Source organism: Saimiri boliviensis, chromosome 17 (genome assembly GCF_048565385.1).
Source record: "Saimiri boliviensis isolate mSaiBol1 chromosome 17, mSaiBol1.pri, whole genome shotgun sequence".
Classification (NCBI taxonomy): Eukaryota; Metazoa; Chordata; class Mammalia; order Primates; family Cebidae; genus Saimiri; species Saimiri boliviensis.
The window spans coordinates 54,030,018-54,038,092 of NC_133465.1; the positions used below are offsets into that span (position 1 = coordinate 54,030,018).

The window sequence follows — 8,075 nt, forward strand, 5'->3', positions numbered from 1 at the left end:
CTTGGATTACAGGTGTGAGCCACCACGCCCGGCCTGTTTATCTTATTTATCACCTCAAGTGGGATTGGCTCAAAGAATACAATCTCCAATCCACTCCCATCCCCATGTCTCTCAAAAGACAAACTTAAATAAATAGTATTTACAGACTGGGATTCTGCAGAAGAGTTAATATAGCAGGCCTAACTTCTTATCCTTAAAAAAGTCTGCTTACACGGTTAGCCACTGGCTGGCATGGGGGAACTTGGATTTCGAGAGATTTCCCATTTTCCTAGAAATGACAAGAGTGGCTTATTATGCCTCAAGTGTTTGTACAAACAGTATGGTTTATGCTGAACACCTGCTTTCCTTCTAGGAGTCCAGAGTTTTGATACATGCCAGGCAGAGTCTGCATACATGACCATCCTGGGTATGGAGTGCCTAATGAGCTTTCCCGGTTGATAACATTTTACACATGCTGCCACAACTTCTTGCTGTGAGTCCTGTGTCACTCTACTTGGGGAGGACCCTTGGAAGTTTGCTTCCGGTTTCCTCCAGACTTCACACTACATGCTGTTTCCCTTTAACGATTTTTCTTCGTATCCTCTGTTGAAATAAATCCTAGCTATGAATGTGACTATATGCTGAGTCCTGTGAGTCCTCCTAGTGAATCACTGAATCTGAGAGTGTCCTTGAGAACCTCCAATACAGGGATACCTGAAGGAAATAATTTTTAATGTTCTAAATCTATTCCTGGATTAAGGCTGGCCAATGGATAGCTACAGGCCTAGCTCTTACTCTGTTTATCTCCAATAAAACTGTTTTTACTAGACTGTACTTGGATAGGCTTTATTTTATATCAAAAGCTCTAGGAAACTTGTCACTGTTTTCAGTAAGAATGTTTTAAAAATGCTTTTATTACTGTGTTCACTAAATGAGAATAGTCAGAAGAAATGTCATTCTGGATTAAGAATCAGGGATAGGCCGGGCGTGGTGGCTCAAGCCTGTAATCCCAGCACTTTGGGAGGCCGAGGCGGGTGGATCACGAGGTCAAGAGATCGAGACCATCCTGGTCAACATGGTGAAACCCCGTCTCTACTAAAAATACAAAAAATTAGCTGGGCATGGTGGTGCGTGCCTGTAATCCCAGCTACTCAGGAGGGTGAGGCAGGAGAATTGCCTGAACCCAGGAGGCGGAGGTTGCGGTGAGCCGAGATTGTGCCATTGCACTCCAGCCTGGGTAACAAGAGCAAAATTCTGTCTCAAAAAAAAAAAGAAAAATAATAATTAAAAAAATAATTAATAAGGTTAAAACATGGTTAAGGCTCATTAAGAGTCAGAGATTTATACTTAAGGGTGACAATGTGGTGTAGTAAAAAAAGCACATACTCTGAAGTAAAACAAGCATGGTATGAATCGTGTTCTTGCATCTGTGTTAATTTGATCAACACACTTTGGCTTGCTGAATCTCACCGTTAATAACTCTACAATGAGGTTAATGATATCCGTCTTACATCTGAGACAAATATCTTTCTCCCTCTGATAGTGATGCCTATAATAATGGCTTATGTTTCTAGGAGAGACCTTAAAATAAACTTTTTCAGACATTTTAAAAGACTAGATATTCAGGCTTCTGATTCAAGATTTTAGACTGAGCACAAGTATTTAACTCACCTCTCTCCCAAGGTCCCAATTAAGGTAAATAAATAAAAATAACAAACTTCTATCTGAGGAAAGAATAAGAGGATCCATTAGTAAATGAAATTTCAATACATTTCTGGAGGTGAAAAGTGGACAGATGAGTGCTGTCTCAGGAAATGGGAGAGAAAGCTGCAGGCTAGAATGTGATTGGAGAGTACAGTAGAGGAGACGGCAGATCTGCCAAGCAGACAATCCTAAGGGTCTCTGAACCAGAATTGTAGCAATAAAGAATGAGGGAAGGAGAAGTGGGACTGAAAACAAGCCCAGGCATAAGTGCCCACTCATGTCCATAAGTCTGAAATTCAGAGCTCCCAGTCAGCAGCTTTTCTACTCTACTTTTTTTTGAAATGGAGTCTGGTCTTGCCGCCCAGATTGGAGTGCAATGGTGCCATCTCAGCGCACTGCAACCTTTTCCTCCCTGGGTTCAAGGGATTCTCCTGCCTCAAGTTTCCAGAGTAGCAGGGATTATGGCTAATTTTTGTAGTTTTAGTAGAGTTGGGGTTTAACCATGTCGGCCAGGCTGGTCTCAAACACCTCAAGTGATCTACCTGCCTTGGCCTCCCAAAGTGCTGTGATTACAGGCGTGAGCCACCACACCCACCCATATATGTTTAGTATTACTTGAGAATGTACTCCAGCAAAATGAGGCTAAAATCTAAAAAGGAAGCTACGAAATATAAAAAGTGGTGTGTCTGGGTGGGCACAGTGGCCCACGCCTGTAATCCCAGTACTATGGGAGGCTGGGGCAGGTGGATCATCTGAGGTCAGGAATTGAAGACCAGCCTGACCAACATGATGAAACCCTGTCTCCACTAAAAATACAATAATTAACTAGGCATGGTGGTGGACACCTGTAACGTTGGCTACTCGTGGGGCTGAGGCAGGAGAATTGCTTCAACCTGGGAGGTGGAAATTACAGTGATCCGAGATCACGCCACTGCATTATTGCACTCCAGCCTGGGTGACACAGCAAGACTCTGTCTCAAAAAAAATTTTTTTTGAGATAGTTCAGCAAGGAATGAGAAAGAAAAATCCACTTGATCTTGAATGACAGGGAAGTTAAGACAATGGAACTGCAGTGCAGAAAAACATTTGGCTGTTTTGTGAATATACGCTTACAAGACTGTAAGTGCTTATTATCAGCTTATAAGTTTTAGGACTATAGGCAAAGCGTGACAAACTTACTTACAGTTATAGAACAGAATGTAAATGCCTTCCAGTTTGATAATATGAAAGTAAAGTTTCACCTGACTGAAGATGGAAAATGGAAGGGGGAAGAGACAGGAATGACTGGGGAAGCTAATATCGCTATCTTCCCAAGAAGGTAAAGTTAATGCTGCAAGTTGATAGGATAACGAATAAAAATTTATGTATAATATTTAAGGTTACAAAGGTAACCAACATTAGTAAAAATAGAGGGATTCAACTATCAAAAGTTGGGAGGTGCTGGCTGGGTCCAGTGGATCATGTCTGTATTCCTAGCACTTTGGGAGACAGAGGTGGGCAAGATCACCTGAGCCCAGGAGTTCAAAACCCCATCTCTACAAAAAATACAAGAATTGGCCAGGCACGGTGGCATGTGCCTGTGGTCCCAGCTACTCAGGAGGCTGAGAGGGGAGGATCACTTGAGCTCCAGAGGTGGAGGTTGCAGTGAGCTGAGACTGAGCCACTGCACTTCAGCTTGGGCAACACAGCAGGACACTGTCTCAAAAAAAAAGAAAAGAAAAGAAAAAAAAAAGAACAAGTTGGAAAGCAGTGAGGAGGGGGTGGTATGAGGTTTAGCATGATCTTTACTCTCCTGGGAAAATAATGATAAGCTTCCCTAGTCATTTCTCTTTCCTGTCAGAGTGGAATGTCTAAACATGTTGTTTAGAATTACAGAAGTCCATCATTAAAGGAACTAAAACCAAAAATGATTAAATAATTAATGGGGCTGGGTGCGGTGGCTCACGCCTGTAATCCCAGCACTTTGGGAGCCTGAGGCAGGCGGATCTCCTGAGTTCGGGAGTTCGAGACCACCCTGGGCAACACGGTGAAACCCTGTCTCTATTGAAATACAAAAAATTAGCTGGGTGTGGTGAGGTGCACCTGTAGTCCCAGCTACTCAGGAGGCTGAGGCAGGAGAATCACTTGAGCCTGGAGGCAGAGGTTGCAGTGCACTGAGATCCCGCTACTGCACTCCAGCTTGCTACAGAGTGCAGACTCCATCTCAAAAAAATAATGACAGTGGAGAACAGAAACAGGGATGGAGAGGTAGAGATGAGAGATTGTTGCTTTTTTTTATAGCCTCCCTGTATAATTATTTCAATAACTGCACACAGGTATTTTCTTTGATTAAATCTTGTTAATTAAAAAAAATTCATTTGAGCTCATTTAGAGTAGCTCTGCCTAGTGATTAGGAGTAAACAGTATATAAATTATGAAGAACTTTTCTACTTTTGGATTGAATTATGTACAAATGAACTTGCCCAAGCTGGTCTCAAACTCCTGAGCTCAAGCAATCCTCCAGCAGCAGTCTTCCAAAGTGTTGGGATTACAGGCATGAGCCACCATGCCTGGTTATCTGTATGACATTAACATTATTACTCTGCTCCCTTCAAATTTCCTTAAAATGTAAATTCGAAGGGGAGGTTAGTTGGATATCATTCGAAAGATATATCCCCACTTATCAAGAACAAATACGTATGTATGTATGTATGTATATATTACATAATATATTTTATATATATGTAAATATATATGTGTGTATATATGTATTTTTTTGAGACAGGGTCTTGCTCTGTTGCCCAGGCTGGAGTGCAGTAGCACTATCATAGCTCACTGCAGCCTTAAAACTCCTGAGCTCAAGTGATCCTCCCACCTTAGCCCCCAAGTAGCTGGGACTACAGATACGCACCACAAAGCTCGGCTAATTTTTTAAAATTTTCAGTAGAGATGAGGCCTTGCTATGTTGCCCTAGCTGGTCTCAAACTCCAGAGTTCAAACAATCGTACTGCCTCAGTCTCTCAAAGTGCTGGGATTATAGAGGTGTGCCACTGTACCCAGCCTAGCGGGATTATTTAACACTATGTATATATACATTAGCAAAGCAATATTACTAGTGGACAGATACAGAAACAGCTTTATTGGCTGGGCACAGTGGCTCACGCCTGCAAACCCAGCACTTTGGGAGGCTGAGGTGGGTGGATCACCTCAGGTCAGTAGTTTGAGACCAGCCTGACCAACGTGGTGAAACCCTGTCTCTACTAAAAATACAAAAATTAGCCGGGGGAGGTGGCGGGTGCCTGTAAATCCCAGCTATTTGGGAGGCTGGGCCTGGAGAATTGCTAGAACCTGGGAGGCTGAGGTTGCAGTGAGGCGAGACTGCATCATTGGACTACAATCTGGATGACAAGAGTGAAACTCTTACCTCAAAAATATAAAATAAGAAATAAAGAAAATAATAAACCCAGCAAACATTTATGGCAAACTTCCTGCGTGGCAGGCACTGTGCTAAATGCTTCATGAGCAGCTCACAAGTATTATTATCATCCCTGTTTTACAGATCAGGAAATTAAGGTGCAGGGAGGTTACATGGCCAAAGTCACACATGCAAGTGGTAGGGACTAATTAAATCTGTTCCAAAGCCTGTGTTCTAAATACCAGAGTAAACTTTCTCCATTTCTGGGGCCACAACTATAAACACTGCATTTCCAGCCAAAACACCTCTAAGAAACCTGGTTAAAAAAAAAAAAAAAAAAAAAAAAAAAGGGACAGATTTGACCAGTTCAGCCCTGTAATTAACGGCTGAATTCACAGGCTTCTAGGCAGGTAATCAAATTTGGTTTCTTCTTTAACTCGCAGGGACAAGAAACAGTTCTGGGTGTCTTCAGAAAGGTATGAGTGTCAATGAAGAATTATCTTAACGTCGCATATACGTATTGGTACATGCTTCTGCTTGAACAGATATTACACTTTTCTTTCGAGGAAAGCCAAGTTAAAGTATGCTGGGATACAGAAGGCTGGGCAGAGGTTAGTTCCCTATTTCCTGACAACTATAAACAATTTTAACCACTGCCCTTCCCTCGTGCTCTCTTCCCTACCCCCAACCCCCATCTCTGGTGCCCCAAATCCCCTGCAGGCACTCAAAAACATTCTTAGAAAAGAAAAAGACAATGAGCTCTTCGTTTTGGCCGATTCTGGGAGTCATCTGGATCTTGGTCCTTACAGGGACTTGACCCGCTGCCTGTCAGCCCGAGGTGCGCAGCGGCTGGGGAGAGCCGGGAGCTCGGCACCGGGGTCGGCCGCTACTCTGCCTGCGCAGGACAAACCGGCACCCAGACCCAGGTTCCCCACCTGGAAGTCCCGGGGGTGGGGAGGACGGGGAAAGCAGAGCCCGCCTGTCTTGCAGAGCAACTCCACTTCAGCGTCTCGCCGACAGGCCCAAGCCTATTCTGCTCTCGGGCTGCGGCGCCTCATTGCGAGAGTCGAGGACGCGGGTTAAAAAGGAGGCCGGTGGAGGGTGAGGGTGAGCCCGGGATGGCCGCTCCGACGACGGCCTGGGCCTGGGGAGACGGAATCGGTGGCAGAGCCAGGGAGAGACTAGCCCCTGCAGCGCACCAGGTACGCCGCCAGGCAGGTACCTGTTCCTGGAGTTAGCAAGCAGTCCCGACCGTCTCGGCTCCGCCTCCTAAGTTTTACGGTCGCGCCGCCGCCAGGCCGATTGCTGGGAGCCGTGTACGCAACGTGCCATGCGCAGTCGGGCCACCGGGAGGACCGATAGAGCTCCCCGCCCCGCCCCGCGGGGAAGCTCCGCCCTTTCCGATTGGTCCGCGCTGCGGCCGGCCACCGGCGCGCAGAGAGGTTGTCAGCTCTGGTTCTTTCCGGCTGCTCGGCGCCGCCGCCGCGCAGCGGGAGGGGGAAGCAGATAAATGAAGGAGCAGAGAAAGACAAACTTGGCTGCTTTGAGAATTTTTTTTTCTCATTTCATGTGGTAGGACTTCTATGGGAAAACCCGCCTCGCACTTTGCTTGGAAGGTATCTCAAACGCCCCTCAGTTGGGCCTCTCGGGCACCAGACAGGCAGCAAAGGGGAAGCCCATCCGTTCTTTGCGCCCGTTTGTCTGTAAAATGAGGAAAAGAGCTTAACTAATTAAAATGATCATCTTGTCCCCTCTGCATCTTTTTTTTCCCCTGAAGCCTTCCTCATCTACAGCTCAGGCCGTTTGTGGAAGCCAGGTTATGCAGCGCTTGAGAAATGAGGAAGCGATCCAATGATGGACTAAGCCCCACTCCTGTGAGACTAGGTTTTTCAGTAACTTATTCCCCGCGTTGGGAGGAGGGGGTGTCCAAAAAGTGGATATATGCCATCAGGTAATGCACACTCGCTCTTCCCAGCTCTGGGCCTTGGCACAGATTTGGACTGTCCTAACTTCCAAGACTAGGGGAGAAGTTTAGCTACATCCAAGCAGGGACTAATGAAAATAATGCCACTGGAACTGTGGGACCTGTATGCACATGAGGTCTCATTTGATCCTACATATATCACTTTGATTTTATCCAATGCTTTGACATCGCTAAGGGCTACCTCACATGCTCTCATTCTCAAAATAAGATGCCACTCTCAGGAGCAAACTGGGTAAACGCACAAAGCAACATAGCATAAACAGAGAAGTAATATTTCTAGCAGTGTTCTACTGAAGACACTTTCACGTCTTTTTGAACCCAGTATTAGAGAAGACTGCCTGAAAAGATGCTAAGCTTCTTGGAGCCAGCCATTACAAATGGGCAGAGAAAACGTTATTGCCTCAGAACTATTCTATTTTAGCAGTCGGTAACAGAAGCCACTCCTAGGGGTATAACTCTTCTCTAATATTCTTTCACATCATTCCAAATGAGAGGACACAGGAATGTAAGGAATGGGAACCTGGAAGGATAAAGTAGTGTTTCACCACCTCCTGCCAAATCCATTGGATCCTTGTACAACACAATTCTAAACAATCTTCACATTGCCAATTCCTGTTGAATGGGTGGAGTAAGAAATCCGTTTTTCTTTTGCCTAAATTCCATCTAAAGAAAGGAGTTTCGGCCGGGCGCGGTGGCTCAAGCCTGTAATCCCAGCACTTTGGGAGGCCGAGATGGGTGGATCACGAGGTCAAGAGATCGAGACTATCCTGGTCAACATGGTGAAACCCCATCTCTACTAAAAATACAAACAATTAGCTGGGCATGGTGGTGCGTACCTGTAATCCCAGCTATTCAGGAGGCTGAGGCAGGAGAATTGCCTGAACCCAGGAGGCGGAGGTTGCGGTGAGCCGAGATTGCGCCATTGCACTCCAGCCTGGGTAACAAGAGTTAAACTCCGTCTCATTAAAAAAAAAAAAAGAAAGAAAGGAGTTTCACATCTGGTTTTCACAGGGA

The 8,075-nt window shown here is 45.3% G+C and overlaps 1 protein-coding gene across 8 annotated transcripts in view; it reads right to left on the bottom strand.

Moving 5' to 3' along the window:
• The window catches only part of STRADA (STE20 related adaptor alpha), a 39,661-nt gene extending 33,244 nt beyond the window's left edge, over positions 1-6,417 (bottom strand). For 4 of the 8 annotated variants that reach the window (XM_003942437.4, XM_010330294.2, XM_003942436.4 and 1 more), the window contains exon 1: positions 6,300-6,417. The gene's annotated coding sequence lies outside the window, so the exon portion shown is untranslated. The other 4 variants (XM_074388838.1, XM_074388837.1, XM_074388836.1 and 1 more) reach the window with 2 other exon arrangements.
• Positions 6,418-8,075: the final 1,658 nt, after the last annotated feature.